We start from the raw sequence: 16,228 nt of genomic DNA on the forward strand, positions 1-16,228 counted from the left end.
ATTTTCCCAACTGAGCCATTGCCTTCACCTTTTTGTTTCAATTATATCATTTAAAATTATGTTATCAATGAATACACATAAACACACTCACACACACACACACATTTTATTGTTTAGTATGCAAGGATAACTCATTTATAAAACAGAATTTTGAATTATTGGATTGGGATACACATACACTACCAGTTTTCTACGTACAAGCATATTTATTAACATAAGAACATTGAAAAGAACTGCCTGTGCAGTATGAGAACTGATCTTACTTATTCTTGCCAATACTACATATTGTAAGATTATTTAACTTACAGATGATCAAATTGAGTGTTCTAGTGTCCATTTCTATTGTGATAAAAATAAACATTTTCTATATGTTTGTTAGAATCTTTTCAGTTTCTTTGATGCTTCAGGTACTATATTATAAAGGAGGTTATTTTTTTAAATTGGAAATGATGGAGTTATTAGAATCTGGTTCAGTCTTTTGCACAGAATGGAATCAATTTTTGCATACCCACATGAGAACCATCATCCACCATCTACTTAAATACTTTCAATTAAGTAATTTCTGCTAAAACCCCATGAATGTCTTTTAATACTGAAGAATTCTAAGCTATGAAGAAATAGCCTTGCAAATTGTGTCTCTCTATTTACTAATTCCCTACATTTAAAACCCCTCTATTCATTTTCATAATTACACTCTGGTAAGCGTTTTCAAGCAATTTGTTTTCTTCATATAGTTTAAATATATTTTTCAGTGTACTTTAAATTTGGATGTTTAATATTCTTATTGTAAGTAGGAAGCCACCAGGGACTCCTGTTTAGGAAGCCTCTATTTGTTCAAAAGCAAGATTGCTGTGTAGATGACCTATTTGTGTTTCTATTTATCTTATTTGTTGTTTTGTCATAATTTCAGAATGACAGAGAACTTCAATGCTTAAATTCAGTCAAACCCCACACTTATATTTGTTGGAATATAGTTGGAAGACATTCTTATCAAAGCCCATGATCTAAAGACAGTAAGTTGAAATATAGTATACAATATGTTTATGTGCAACATAAATAAGAGATGTGAATATATCAGGCATTTAGAGATGTAAATGGTTTGAGTCTGAAAGGACAGTCCTTTTACCCTTCTTCATTTTTCTTTCTAGTGACATCGTGACATTCTATACTTACGGCAACATCCTCAGTTCTCATGTTGAAGTTCCAACCATCTGGAGAGTAAGCAGATTGGCTTTTTTTTTTCATCTCTCAGCTCCCAGGAAAGAGATGTCATGAGCTTATTTTGAGTCACCTGCCCACTCCAAGTGAAGATAATGCATCTAATACAGTAGAAATGAGTTATATATACATGGTTGATTTACCTGGACCAACATTGCATATAGGAGACAGGCCACAGAGCACAATGAAGACTGTGAAGTGAACTTGGTAACAATAAAATAGATGTTCACTGTGGTTTGTGGATATGAAATACTATTGTACTAAGCATATGTCTTAGTTACAGTTTCTGTTGCTGTGATAAACACTATGTATGGTGATATTTTATTTGTGCTGAAATGTGATTTTATTTGTATGTTAATAAAGTTGCCTGGGGATCAGAGCTAAGAGCAAGCCATTAAGCAGGAGTTTGGTAGTGGTAGCACATGCCCTTCATCTGATCACATGGCAGGCAAAATCTCTGTGTGTTCAAGGACATTGCCAGCATGGGGACACATGCCTTTAATCCCAGTACCAACCATAGAGACCTGGAGGTCTGTATAGACAGGCTGTGACGAAGAAGTCATGTGGTTAGGTTTAGAACCAATGAGAAGGCAGAACAGAAATTCAATAAAAAGACAGGACACAGGAAGAAGGTCTCTCTCTCCCAGGGGAAAGGCAGCAGCTAGTGGTAAGATAAGGTGGTCTTAGCTCTTGGCTAATGCTTGATTTCTGGGCTTTTAACTCTTTATTTGGCTCTGTGTTTCTTATTGAATAAGACCGTTTAGAATTACATCTACAACAATGACTATAAACAACTCAGAGAGGAAAGTGTTTATTCCAGCTTACAACTCTCAGGTCATACTCCATTGCTGAGGGAAGCCAGGGCAGGAACCTAAAGGTAGAAGCTGATGCAGAGACCATGGAAGAGTGCTGTTTATGGTTTGCTCCATAAGGCTTGCTCAGCCTGTTTTTTATAGCCAGCACAGAGATCACTTACAGTGATAAGGATCTTCCCACATCAATTATCATTATCAGTCAAGAAAATACAACACAGAATTTCCCACAGGTCAGTCTGGTGAAGGTATTTTCTTAAGTGTGGTTCCTTCTTCCAGAATAATTCTAGCTCATGTTGAATTGACATAAAAAAAAATAGCCAGTATAGCACATACATTGCATTCAGTATTGGGTTTGATCTTTGCACTGAAATTTGACATCTCAGCAAGGATCTTCTCTATGCCAGTAAATGAAGATCTTCACACCCCAAAAACTCTTTTAAGCAAGTGGTTTATTTGGGAAGGAGGAGTCCAGGAGAGTAGCTGCCTCTACCAGGGTGGACAGAACAGGCTTTCTTTCTAACTGACTAGGCAGGGTGGTTTTTACAGGAAGTCTAGGGGGTGGAGTCAACCCCAGGGTTCTACTATCCTGCTCTGTGATTGGTTGGTTTCACAAATCAGTTGGACAGGGGCAGAGATGGCTCTGATCTGAGCTAAACTGTGTTTCCCTCATTGGCCTTATCTGAGCCATCCTTCCCTAATTCTGGGCTCTAGCATCAGGGTGGGTTTCCTAAGCCAGCCCCTTTTCCCTGCATTATTCACTGCAGAATAAGAGCCTGTTAACTTGGTTCATGTGCCAGAGAATACTCACCCTCTTGACACATCAATGAGTAAGTCAAAGCATAGCTTTTTGCCTTTTACAGCATCAGACTTGTGGAATGTTCAGCACACTCTTCCTCCATCACTTTTTATTCTGATGGTGTTTCCTTGACATTGAACCATGCTATAGAAGCAGCTTCTTAAAGGATAAAAACTGACATATTTCCATTTGTAGGTTGGAAAATCATCCACGGAGAAACTAAATCACTAAATTAACTAAAGTGATTTAGTTTCCCTAGGTTATTTTCATATTACAAATAAAAGGCAAATGCCAGATCAAGCATAGATTTTTCTGACCTCAAGCTTATGTTCTTTATATTATATCATGAATGCTTTTCGATAAACATCAAGTTTTTATAAGAGTAGAATAACAAATTGAGTATAAAGAGATTTAGAATAATTCATATCACTTTAAAATATTATCCAAAAGTTATTGTTCCTCTGATTTTTGCCATTGCTGATAAATTCTAAGACATTCAGGAATCAACCCAGCATCATAGTTTCTAGTAAATGTGTTCACTATCTTATAAACAGTACTAATTTCTTTTGCAACCAAAATTATGTGTTTGCAATAACACACTGCTTGTCTTTTCATTGAGAAGTGGAATATAGGGCTATGGAGAAGGCTCATTGATGAAATATTTGTTCATGTAAGTGTGAGGACTTGAGTTCAGATCTTCAGGATTCACATAAAGGGATGATTTAATGCACACCTGCAATCTTTGCACTCACACAGTGAAATGGGAGGCAGAGACAGGAGAATCCCTGGAAGCCTGATGGTCAGTTAGCCTAGTGCACACTGATTAAAAACAAGAGAACCTCTCTCAAAGCAAGGTGGAAGACAGAGCTGACATTTGAAGGTCTTCTGACCTACATGCATACATGCCTTGACACATGCTTGCCTCTACACACACACACACACACACACACACACACACACACACACACACACACACCAGAATTAACTCATCTTTACCTACACTATACTTTCAGTATGTATAATAATCAATTTCTAACTACATGAGATACAGGTTAGATTAGGTTTTTCTATGTTATAATTAAAGTTGCCTTTTTAGACATAATTAAATTTAAGTTACTTCAAAATTCAATAAAAGCTTTATAAATGAAACATGATTATTGTCCTAGGAGATGATGTCTAACTATGAAACAAACTTCAGCTTTCAATTATCTCATTGACTTTTTCCTCTCTCTAAATCTACACAAAGTTTTGCAAAAGTACTAAGCACAGAAAAAAAGTATGTTAGTTTTGTACCAACATGATGTTTCTATGGAGGCCCACAGAGGTTTCCTAGTGAGAGCTGATCTTGCTTTACCCAGCAGGACTACATTAGAGGATTACGTGACCACATGTGTGGTTACCAGGTGATTGAAAGGGTCTGCACTTGGCTGTGCTAACTGGAGGTCTTTTGCTCTACCCCTTGACATTCCTACAAAAGTCCCTTTAGAAGAGACAGAAGGGGCTGGTGGATAAGTATCCAGACCCTCCCAAGGCTATCCTGTGTTTCTATATGTTTCTCTCCCCTTTATTCTTCTATCTAAATATTTGTCACTCTCCCTTCTCAAGAGTACCCTGGGGGAAAAGTGGGAACAGGCCTCCCACAGGGAAATGGGTAGGCCCCCCACATGTTTCCCCATTTTTCCAATTATTGCTGTATATTTCTATTTTAGAAATGAAAACTGGTTCATTCAAAGGGAGTGTTATTAAGCTGGAAGCTGATATGCCACAGAGTCAGTGTTGTGAAGAAAATTCATATAATCAGATGTTTGAGCTCAGGAAGGAGGAACTGGATTCTCTGAGAAAACCAAAGACAGTGAGTTAAAACTATCCTTTGCAAAAATACTGGGTTACTCAGCTAGGCTGGCAAATATAATGGGTATTCTTTTTTAATACTCAGGACAAAACTATATCCAGTAGAATTCACTGTTTTCTAATATGTTGCTGAGTTTGAGTGCAAAATGTCCCATATCAGCTCATATGTTTCTACTCTTGGTCCCTAGTTGTTGGTGCTGTTTATGGAGGCTATGAGCCTTGTTGGATGAAATGCGGGAGTGGCGACGGACCTTGAGATTTGATAGGCAAGCCCCATTCCCTGTCTTCTCCTTACTTTTGAGTGTTGATGCTATGTGAACAGCCCCTTCAAGCTCCTGCCACCATGCCTTCTCTGCCACTAAATTCCCTCAAACTATGAGCTGGAACAAGCCCTACCTTCTTGATCCTTGTCAATTATTCCAAGTTGTTCCTTGTTAAGTAACTATCACAAGACTGAGGAAAGTAAGTAATACAGATAGCTCCAGTTAAATCCCTTGTTTACAATGAAGTTTGTAAATTGTTCCTGCTGGGTCTGGAGTGGCTCATCAGGCTGTGTCTGAGCAAACCTATGTGCTGCTCTTTTATTTTATTTCATTGCACTCAGAAACTATCTTAATATAAAACAGAAACAGCTGACGTGTGATGGTTGTGATAGGCAGTCTCTCATTTGAAGAGAACTGTAGAGCAGCTCCCTGCCAAACCATTCACAACCTTAAAGAGACATGATTTTCAAAATAGCTTTCACCTTCCCTGGTGCTAGTGAGTTGCAGAAATAGTCCTGTACTGTGAATTTCAAGCATGTTCTTTATGAGGTCTGTATCCTGTCAAACCCTGACTTCAGGCATTTAGACATGTTAGGTTGCCTCCTAGGGTATGACTGGGCCAATTATGGTCTCCTCAGGTAATCTCATTTGGCAGCAGAGATAAGTTCCAGTCCGTGGGAGAGGGTGCTGATTCAGAAGGGAGACAGCTCATCAGTGTCTAGGCAAGTAATCATTCAGCACTCCCAGTGTGTCACAAAGGCAGGATCTGAATCTTTATCACCTCTGTCAGTGCTGAACAGGCAAAGGTTTTGATGAGGCTACCTGAAGGGGTTCTTCCACACACCTACCAATAGCATAGTGTCACTGACTGATGATAAAGGACATTAATGTGGGCTTGGATGCACTTCCTTTAATTAAGTGAATTAAATTAAACCTAGTTGCTGATGATGAGTCAGTGATGAAAATGCTAACCCAATATTATCTCCTAGAAAAATGAAAAAATCCCAAGGAACTTCCTTTTTGCTTCTAATCACTGATCATGCAGACCTGCTAACTGTAGTCAGAGGTTTTCCTGGTCTTGTCCAGCACCAAGATAGTCTGTGGTGCTGTATTCTCTGAGCCAGTTGCCTTGAAGGTGTTTTTGGATGTTGGATCATCTGGGTCTCTCAGGGGGTCTTCCTTGATCAAACCATATTAGCCTGGAAACAATCCACAGGTTCTCATCTTCTGTGAAAACAAAAGCAGAACCTCTTTTCTAAAGCAATGTATCTGTAGACACAAATTTTGAAATTGAAATATCTTTAAAATATACATATTGATTTAACTCGGCAGCTTTTATAATCAAATATCCCTCTGCAGTTAAAAATCCTGAAGACAATATAATCCAGACTATCTGTGAGATTTCCATCTTTATGTGGCTTATTTTTATGTTACTTTTACTGTCACTTTAAAAACTTTATTTTTTAAAACTATTTCTTTATATAACTGTGTATGTTTCTTTTCCTCTCTCTTCCAAGCCTACCTACATTTTTACATATAATGTAAACTGTTTAGAGTTTTATTTTATTTGAATCTGTCTTGAATTGTGTATCCATTGCTTTAAACTACAGCATGGATAGTACTGAAGTGGCAGCTTTGACTCCACCCATCTTGGCTTTTCAACATGGTGGAGATAATTCACCATCAGCTCTAGGAGTCATGGTCTCTGCTGACTCTGGGAGGCAGTGGGTCCATGCTTCCATCCATCAGCGTGTAGCCCAGAAACCTTTTTTGTTTTTCTTTCTTTTCTCTGTACTAGCAAAAGCTACATCCATTATGCAGGGTACTGCATGGCTTGGAGATGACTTTGTCTACCATGGTGGGAATCCTTCATGCTGCAGGTCAAGCCCACACACTGCAAACCTGCCATACTGTAGCTCAAGCCCACAAGCTGTGGCTGGCCTGAGAGACACAGCAAGAAGCCGTTTTAAAATCCATTTTTTTTTAAGCGGGGAGGGTGCCATTTGTAGCCAGTTTTCCTGATCTTACCCCAGTACCAAGATCCCACAGCCACTTATAAAATTTCGGTGTCCCACCTGGTCCTGCAACCACTCAGTCCCAAGTAAACACACAGAGGCTTATATCAATTACAAATTGCATGGCCATGGCCTATGGCTCAAGCTTCTTGCTAGCTAGCTCTTTTATCTTAAATTAACCCATTTCTATAAATCTATACTTTGACACATGGCTTGTGGGTTACCAATACTTTTACATCTTGCTTCTCCTGGTGGTGAGTAGCCGCATCTGCCTTGCCTCTCCTTTCTCTTCCTGTCTATCTATTTAGATTTCCTGCCTCTAAGCTTCCTAGGCCAAATGACTTTATTTATCAACCAATCAGAGCAACAAATATTCACAGCATACAGAAAGACATCCATAGCAGCTAACTAATGTTTTCAGTAGTTAATATATTTTGCCATCAGCTTCTATATATTTTTCCTAGCTACATGCCCCAGGACTAACGTTAAGACACATGATTATGCTTTATGTAACACTCAGTGTGCAAGTACACACAAACAAGCATATGCACATGAACACACATATATACACATACATACATACATACATGCACATACAAACATGCACACACACACACATTCACAAACATACTTGTATACTACCATCTAAGCATTTTCCTGAAACCTTGAAATTTAATATTTTATGGTGTTTGTTTAGTTTGGAATAAACTTGCTTTTTACCACTGTCTACTTATACCTTAAATATTTTTATCTGTACATGAAACATGGTTTCTTCCACAAAGACTCTATCAATATCCAAATCATTTATATTTACTGGGATTTTCTATGATAACATCGATGTAGAGTTATTTTCTAGACAAAATGGATAGCAATAAATAACACATATTTTGTTTTCTTTCATCTTTTACATTAGATTCTGTGCTACAAATTTTAGATTCATTTTCATACTATGGACTATAGTAGTTTGTCTGGAAAGATGGCTGCCAATATTTTCCTCTCATTTCTGAATGTCCAGCTATTTCTCTACCAAGTGATGAGGTCTGGTTTTTCTTCTTTACATCTGTGCATTTACTTTGGCAATTAAAGTGCTGCTATAGTAATATTGTACAGCTTGCAATCGAGGAATAGTTTTTTTTTCATTGAAAATAGAATCTTTTCTCATGCAATATATTGTGATTATAGTTTCTCCCCCCTGTATTGCTTCTAATTCCTCCCCATCTTTCCTCCCCTCCATGTCCACTCCCTTTCTGTCTCTCATCAGAAAAGAACAGGCTTCTGAGAGATAACAAGCAAACATAACAAAATAAAATATAAGATAATACAAAAAAATCACATTCAGGCTATCCAAGACAACCCAACAGAAGGAAAAGAGTCCCAAGAGTAGGTACAAGAATCAAAAACCCACTTTTTCACATACTCAGTAGTCCCATAAAAATACTGAACTGAAAGCAATAATATCTGCACAGAGGACCTGATGCAGACTCATGTAGGCCCTGTGCTTGCTGCTTCAGTCTCTAAGTTCATATGAAAGTCACTCAGTTGATTCAGAGGGCCTTGTTCTCCTGGTGCCCTCCAATCCTTTTGGCTCTTACACACTTTCTGCCTCCTCTTCCACTGAGTTTCTTGAGCTCTGAGGAGAGAGAATTGATGGGCACATTCCATCAAAGATGTGTTTCAAGGACTCTCTTTTTGTATAATGTCTGGCTGTGGGTCTCTTCATCTGTTTCCATCTGCTGCAGGAGAAAGCAACTCTGAGAATTACTGAATAAGACACTGATTTATGAATATAGCAGAAAATCATTAGGAGTCATTTTATTGATTTATTTTTAGACAAGTAGTGAAGAATTTGGTTTTACCCTTGGTCTCTGAGCTATCTAGTCTCTGGTTGCCCAATCAATGTTAGGTATGGCTCCTGTTTCTTAGAGTGGGTCTTCAGTCAAATCAGACATTGGTTGGCTACTCCCACCAGTTCTGTGCCATCATTGCCCTATTATTATTTGTAGGCAGGATGGAATGTAGGTCAAAGATTTTGTGGCTAACTTGATGTTTACATTTCTCTTTTTGTAGCCTACAGAGTACCCTCCCACACCAAAGACACTAGAACATAGCAGTGAAAGCTGCATGTAGGCACCAGCTCAACTTCTCCATGTTCAATGAGATGCCTGGGTGCTGTCCTTGACAATAGGATCCCACTGTCAGTTTGCAGAGAGAAACTCATTATCATAGCAACAGTCTGGGTTGTTTGGGGATTTCCATAGAACTTCCTTGGCCAACAATTCAATTAAATGAAACCCAGTCCTAGTATTGAAAGGCTGTTTTGGTGACAGGAGATGGCCAGTTCAAGCATAGGTTTTTGTGTCCCCCAGCCCATCCCTGCCCCCCCCCCGCCCCGTGGTGATTTTTTTTTTTTTCATTTTTCTTTATTAAGAAATTTTCTACTCACTCCACATGTTATCTACAGAACCCCCTCTTCCCACCCCCGGCCCTCTTTCCCAAACCATCCCGCAACCCCACATCCCCCAAATCGAGGTCTCCCATGGGGAGTCAGCAGAGCCCAGCACACTGAGCCTAGGCAGGTCCAAGCCCCTTCCCACTGCACCAAGGCTGTGCAAGGCATCACACCACAGGCACCGGATTCCAGAAGCCTGCCCATAGACCAGCGACAGATCCTGATCTCCCTGCCTTGGTGCCCCCCCCCAAACAGTTTGAGCCAAACAACAGTCAGAGGACCTAGTCCAGTCCAGTGGGGGCTCTCCAGCCACCAGTCCACAGTTTATGGGCTTCCACTAGTGTGGCCGGTCATCTCTGCATGTCCTCCCATCATGATCTGGACGTCCCTTGCCTGCAGTATCTCTCCTCTCTCTCATCAATTGGATTCCCAGAGCTCAGTCTGGTTCCTGGCTGAGGATCTCTGTATCTGCCTTCATCTGTCACTGGACAAAGGCTCTATGATGACAGCTAGGTTATTTGCTAGGTTGGTCACCAGAGTAGACCAGTCCAGGCACCCTTTGGACCACTGCCAGCAGACCAAGGTGGGGTCAAACTTGTGGATTCCTGAGAGCCGCCCCAGCACCCTGCCTCTTCCTATTCCTATGATGTTCTCATCTATCATGGTATCTTCCTCCCTGCCCTCCTACTCTGTCTCTGTTCCAGCTTGACCCTCCCATTGCCCTATGTTCTCATTCCCCACTCCTTGCCCTTTGCCACCCCCCACCCCTCACCCAGTCCACTCATGTAGATCTCATCCACTTCTCCTTCACAGGATCATCCATGTGTCCCTCCTAGGGTCTTTTCCTGTTAGCTAGCCTCTCTGGAGTTGTGGGTTGCAGTCTGGTCATCCCTTCCCTCACATTTAGTATCCACTTATAAGTGAGTACATACTATGTTTGTCCTTCTGAGTCTGGGTTACCTCACTCAATATGATATTTTCAAGATCCATCCATTTGCCTGCAAACCTCAGGATGTCATTGATTTTTACTGCTGAGTCCATTGTGTATATGTGTCATATTTTCTTTATCCATTCTTCAGTTGAGGGGCATCTAGGTTGCTTCCAGGTTCTTGCTATTATGAATAATGCTAATATGAACATAGTTGAGCATGTGTCTTTTGGTAAGATTGAGCATTCCTTGGGTAAATGCCCAAGAGTGATATAACTGGGTCTTGAGGAAGACTTATTCCCAGTTTTCTGAGAAACCACCATACTGATTTCCAGAGTGGCTGTACAAGTTTGCATTCCCACCAACAGTGGAGGAGTGTTCCCCTTTCTCCACATCCTCTCCAACATAAGCTATCTTCAGTGTTTTTGATCTTAGCCATTCTGACAGGTGTAAAATGGCATCTCAGAGTTGTTTTGATTTATATTTCCCTGATGACTAAGGATGCTGAGCAATTCCTTAAATGCCTTTCAGCCATTTGAGATTCTTCTGTTGAGAATTCTCTGTTAAGCTCTGTAGCCCATTTTTTAAATTGGATTGTTCAGTATTTTGGTGTCTAGCTTTTTGAGTTCTTTATATATTTTGTAGATCAGCCCTCTGTCAGATGTGGGGTTGGTGAAGATCATTTCCCATTCTGTAGGCTGTTGTTTGTTTGTGTTTTTTGTTTTTTGTTTTTGTTTTGTTTTGACAGTGTCCTTGCCTCTACAAAAGCTTCTCAATTTCAGGAGGTCCCATTTATTAATTGTTGCTTTCGGTGTCTGTGATACTGGTGTTATATTTAGGAAGTAGTCTCCTGTGCCAATTTGTTCCAGACTACTTCCTACTTTCTCTTCTATCATGTTCAGTGTAACTGGATTTATTTTGAGGTCTTTGATCCACTTGGACTTGAGTTTTGTGCATGGTAACAGATATGGATCTATTTGCAATCTTCTGCATGTTGACATCCAGTTATGCCAGCACCATTTGTTGAAGATGTCAAGCATAGGTTTTTAAAGGGCCTTGAGGATTGGATTCTTAAGATCCAGCCACTATGAGATGTGTAGAGAATTGTTATAGACAGAGAGAGTGAGAGAGGTAAAAAGAGAAAGGAGGAAAGGAGAATGAAAAGAGCAGAGAGAGAGAAAAGACAAAGGAGCCCAGAAGTCCATTTGAGCCATCCCAGTCACTTCAACTGAGGTATTGGGTATGAGTGGACCACAAACGACTTTGTATGGTACAGCTTCAGCCTTCCAGGTAAAGGGCATCACCTAATAAATCTCCATGAGTCATAGAGATGGCCCATCTTCTGCCAGGCTGGCACAAATTCTGAAATTATAAGCCAGCATATAATAATGGCTCTAAGTTATGAGCTGCCTAGGTATGCAATAATAGACAATAAAATGTCCACAATGCATAACATACAATCTCTTTGAGAAAGTAGTACTGGGATTGTTCTTTGACAAATCTCATAGTGCCTAGATAAACATGATGACAATTAATGTCCATAGTGTTGTAAAAATAAGATCTTAAAAGGAACTGAGCATGCTCACTGACTTCATACAGTTTCTACTCACCTCCTACCATTAGGGATCTCACTGTTTCTGTGTCTTTCTATCTGTCTCTCTCTCTCCATACACACACACACACACACAGAGAGAGAGAGAGAGAGAGAGAGAGAGAGAGAGAGAGAGAGAGAGAGAGAGAGAGAGAGAGTAGTCTTTCTGAAACAGAAGTTTGGTTTGTCAGCTAAGATGGTGGATCAGCAAGCTTCAAAATTCTGCCTATCTTCATCCCACCAACCCAAGAGATATAGGCATGTACAGCCATATCTGGCTTTCTATGTTGGTGCTGGAAATTCAGACTCAGATCGTCATGATTGCAGAGCCAGCATGCTCATCCACTATCTCCACAACCCATGGATCTCTTTAAATCAGAATGATACTTTTGTGGTTCTGATAAGCAGATATCTCACAGTGTGTCTCCTGATGTTTGCTCTGAGATAAAGTTGCCTAATCTAATGGGAAGTCAAGGGTTCATTATTTGGTTCCGTGAGTATCCTGCTATCACATTGCTCTCAGAATGTGGCTTGATCTGCTATAGTCTTTAAAGTTTCTAACGACTGATGAGATGATCTATCAACAACCACAAAGAAAAGAGAGATGGCCATAATATAGATCTACTGAAGATATGACATGTGCCAAAGGAGCTCTGTTTCTTTTATGATTTATGATCTCCTCCTGGATTCTTTTGGCCCCCATAATACAATAAGTTTTGAAATCTTGAGAATAATATTTCTATGGCTTGGTGCTACCTTCTAGACATTCTATCCCCTGTGAATATATCACCATATCCAACTGCTTGGGCCTAGCTTCAGACTTTATATTGAAATCCTGGTGTTAGTAGCTAGCATTATCTTTGATATAAGTTATTTGACTTGCTTAAAGAAGAAAGTGATTTGATTAATTTTTATCATCTAAAGCATCATTTCCCAGAAATGCAATATAATTTCTGAAATTTGGCTTTTCAGTTCACCACACTAACTCACTGAGGAGTTTGATCCCCCAGATCATATGTGAATAGTAATAAGAGAGTGGGAAAAAAATCAGTCCAGTGTTTTGAAGTGAGGCCTGGGGAAAATGATTAAATTTAGACTTTATTTTTACAGGGGTACCATGACTGAATCTTGATGGCTTTATAAAAAGAAGAACCAACAACTAGCCACAGAGACACATGTATCCCTCGTCTCCTGTCATAAATTGTCCTCTGCCATCTTAGAGTGCTGCTAATAAGAAGACCACCATCAACTCGAGTTGCTGCCAACACCATGAGTCATTCATTGTGTCTCCAAACTGTGATCTTAACAGCCCTCCTCTGGCCTTCTGAAGTTAGCATACAACGGGCTGATCACTGGAGTAAGAGAGCTAACAGGACTGAATGTCCACTTCCTACAAGTCTCTTGTTAAAGCTTTGAAGATACTTAACCTGTATATCTACGTTTCATTGATTTTTTTTTCTCTGTATCATTAAGGAATCTTATACAAAGTTTTAGAGTACCATTTCTTTGTCTGGAATCTATATCTAGAAAAATCCATCAGCTTCAATATTAGAAATAACCAAACAACAACAACAATAACAAAATACAAAAATGACCAAACAAAAACCTCTATTTTTTTTATTTAAATTTTCTATTGGCCTTTGGGAATTTCATAGATGAACACCAGATTAATGTCATTTCCACCCCTCCTTCTTCTCCATTTACTTCTTCTCTGTCCTAGACCATTCATTCTCAAATTCATGATTCTTTCTTCTATAATTATTACATATTCATAGTGTTTATGTATGTATATGTATGTACACATATAAAACTTCTCTTTTTAATCTATACTGTGGTTAATAACTTCATGTGTCTCCACGTGTGGGCACTGTACAATTAAGTTTTTTCAAATGAAGTGTCTGGCTTAATGCCCCCAATCCTTGTATGCATTAATGTGTACATTATCTGCTTATTTGTGGGAGAATGTCACTGGAACTCGGTTCAGATTTACTCACATAAATGTAATCCACATACTCCAGCTTAAGTATGTAAAGAAAAGAGTGAGGAAGCAATGTAGTAAGATGTATTCAAGTATGAGACATTTAGACTTTGTATCACTAACACTAGGCCATTTAAACTTTCTGATAGCTATGTAAAAATTATTGAAATGTGGGTGGTCATAAGAATGTGCTTTATTTGTGGGCCCTCCATTCTATTACATTGATAAATGGGTCTGTTTTTATGCCACTACCACACTTATTTTATTAGTGTAGCTCTGTAGTAATATGGGATGGTCGTGCCTCCTGCATTTTTTAAATTGCCCATGTTAAATAAAATTCTTAAAGTTTCCTCTTCCTCCTTTTTTTAAATCCCCTTTAGAGTATGGATCTTGATCTACAACTAGGGTTGGTTTCGAACTCATGATCCTCCTCCTTGTGCTTCCCTAGTGATGAGAATACATGCCTGTGTCCTCTTTTCTTTTACAGCTTCCTTTGTCCTAGTGCAGAGGCAATGCTGAGGTAATAACCACTGTACTGTGAGGACCACAGCAGTCTCACATACATCTTGTAAGTACTCTTCCACTCATCAGTCCACAGAAAGAAGCATTTGTCTTCCTGAGATATTCATGTTCTACTCTAATTTTAAGCAAGTTTTATTTTAAAACCAAAAATGTTTTTCACCTTTGTCTCTAAAGTAGAAGAAAATATGACTCCAATTTCTAGTTGTGACCTCTTGAATACAGTATGAACATTATGGAAAATATTATAATATGGTCCAGTGCCATAGTGACATCTAAACATCTCAGAGAAAGTGAGTGTAAGAAGACCATTTACAGAAAAGAAACAAGGAGCTGTGGCTTTGTTTGCATAATAAGGGTGTCATCAAGAGGTTATGAGAAAATTGGAAGCTTGCAAATGAGAAAATGTATTCCTATCTGTGTCCACGCATGACCTTTCTGCATACATAGCAGCCTATTATACATGTTCACCACAGAATTCCATTTATGAACAAAACTTATTTTCCCTAGATTCCTTGAGCAAGTCTTGTTCCTGCAAACCAAAATTATTAAATGAGCACTATATTTTTGTGAAGATACATTTTATTATATATTTGTGTATCTATGCTTCTGTCTGTGTGAGTGTATGTAAATGTGTGTATGTAATGACTGGGCCAGAAGAGCGCATTGGATCCTCAGGAGCTTGAGTTATAGGTAATTATGAGTCACCTTATGTGGGTGCTAGAAACTGTACTTAGGTCCTCTGCAAGAGTGGGAAGCACTATTCACGACTGAGTTATCTCTCCAGCTCCTAACAATTGATGTTTGGTGGAAACATCTAAGGAAGGAAAACACAAAAGGAAATTGACAAGGGAGGTTACTCACAGAGGTGATAAAGGTGAAATTTCAAATACACTTAGGCAGAAAGAAGTTATTTGGAAGCTGAAGTAAACAGAGCAGAGTGTGAGAACAAAGTGTGGGCATTCATGATGGCAAATGAGAAAGGCTAATATCACAGGTTGAGACAACTTAGGATGTGATAAAAGTGTTGCAAAGGATGAACCAAAGAAGGTTATGTTTTCATGCATCTTCCCTCTGACAGACTCTTCAATTCTAACACATTGTATCTTCTTCTTTCTTAAGAAAATAATTGAAAAAATGTTTTCCTTTGCAACATATTTGGTATTAACCTTTCCTAATTAAAATCTGAACTGTTGTTTTATTTATAAGAGATAGTTAAAATGTTATTGCTACAGTGTACACTATTTCTCCACTTTAATAATTTGCTGGTAACACAATTCCTTAATATTTTTACAGAAAGGTCAGTGAGGCCACAAAACACATTTAGCTGACAATACTCGAGTTTATGTCTCTAAAAACATGTTCAGCAGTTTATAAGTCCATCTACTTCTTGTTTGTTTGAACATTTGTGAACTGTGAATGCTTCTGTTTCTCTCAGCTCTTCTTCCTGATTCTCCTCCTGTTCCTTTCTCCTGCTTTTTTCTCTTCCCCTTCCTGCTCCTCCTTTCCCATCATCCCCCTGCCCTTCTCCACTTCTACTTTTCTCTCTTCCTCCCTGCTTCCCTCCACCCCATCTTGTTCTTCCTCTGGTTACAATGAGAATTCACTAACTTTCCCCAACCCCAACCAAAGTCTGATTGTAACTGCACTTTTGTATCACTGTAATTTCTGCTGGAAATTACTTCGCAATGTTTGAGTTTGTAAAAAATATTATGTCTCTCTTTGCAAGTTTTACTTTCCCAAAAATGGGTTTGCAGTTCAGAAGTGATGTACTTACACAGCTTGTTCAAAGTTACTAACACTGA

At 39.1% G+C, this 16,228-nt stretch overlaps 2 long non-coding RNA genes across 2 annotated transcripts in view; both read left to right on the top strand.

Moving 5' to 3' along the window:
- The first annotated feature begins 905 nt into the window (after positions 1-905).
- On the top strand, positions 906-1,453 carry LOC143272176 (uncharacterized). Its single transcript, XR_013049616.1, has 2 exons — positions 906-1,013; positions 1,149-1,453. It is a non-coding gene; the product is annotated as an uncharacterized LOC143272176 (long non-coding RNA).
- Positions 1,454-2,653: 1,200 nt separating this feature from the next.
- The window catches only part of LOC121828348 (uncharacterized), a 53,623-nt gene continuing 40,048 nt past the window's right edge, over positions 2,654-16,228 (top strand). Inside the window, exons 1-4 of the long non-coding RNA XR_013049617.1 lie at positions 2,654-2,860; positions 4,539-4,681; positions 13,037-13,283; positions 14,392-14,472. This is a non-coding gene — a long non-coding RNA (uncharacterized LOC121828348). The remainder of the gene's footprint in view (positions 2,861-4,538; positions 4,682-13,036; positions 13,284-14,391; positions 14,473-16,228) is intronic.

This window comes from Peromyscus maniculatus, chromosome 3 (genome assembly GCF_049852395.1).
Source record: "Peromyscus maniculatus bairdii isolate BWxNUB_F1_BW_parent chromosome 3, HU_Pman_BW_mat_3.1, whole genome shotgun sequence".
Taxonomy (NCBI): Eukaryota; Metazoa; Chordata; class Mammalia; order Rodentia; family Cricetidae; genus Peromyscus; species Peromyscus maniculatus.